This window comes from Thalassophryne amazonica, chromosome 13, assembly GCF_902500255.1.
Source record: "Thalassophryne amazonica chromosome 13, fThaAma1.1, whole genome shotgun sequence".
NCBI lineage: Eukaryota > Metazoa > Chordata > Actinopteri > Batrachoidiformes > Batrachoididae > Thalassophryne > Thalassophryne amazonica.
Genome location: NC_047115.1, coordinates 28,603,766 through 28,604,643, shown reverse-complemented (window position 1 = coordinate 28,604,643; position 878 = coordinate 28,603,766).

Genomic DNA, 878 nt, shown 5'->3' with positions numbered 1-878 from the left:
ATAGCTTTCTCAATAAAAATTAAAAGTATTCTAAGAAAGGTTGAAAATAAATTAACGTTGAAATTAAATTAACGTTGTTTCATGGATATTAGTGAAAACGCCGAACGTTTAAAAACAAAAACAAACAACGTCAAATGTTTCTTGGGGAATCTTTAATTAAACATATAAGGTTGGTACTTTATGTGATTTCAACAGGATCACTGGTTTAACATTTTCATTTAAGTCGCGCTCCACAAGTAACCATGGGAACAGTGTTGCACGCGAGACCCTTCCTGGACGAAAACAAACTGTCATTAATGTGATGGTTATTATTATCGCATAGACACGAAGAAACACACAGCTTATCCACTTCACCGCTTTTATTATTAGTATAACAAACGGTGGCATGCAATTTTCATCATCAAGCAACGATGGGAGATGGGTAGGAAAGTGTTTTGCTTTTACTGTCGTCTTGGTAACTTACTCATGAGGGTTTAATTATATTTATATATGTGTGTGTATATATATATATATATATATATATATACGAGGTCTATTAGACAATAAACCGACCCTTTTTTTTAACTACAAGAAGTTGAATAGTAAGGAAGGAGAAAAGGACTTGTACCGATTGGCCAGACAAAGGGACAGAGCTGGAAAGGATGTGCAGCAGGTTAGGGTGGTAAAAGATGCACATGGTAATGTGCTGACAAGTGAGGAGTGTGTGCTGAGAAGGTGGAATATTTTGAAGAGTTGATGAATAAAGAAAATGAGCGAGAGAAAAGGCTGGATGATGTGGTGAGAGTAAATCAGGAAGTAAAAGAGATTAGCAAGGAAGAAGTGAGGGCTGCTATGAAGAGGATGAAGAGTGGAAAGGCAGTTGGTCCAGATGACATTCC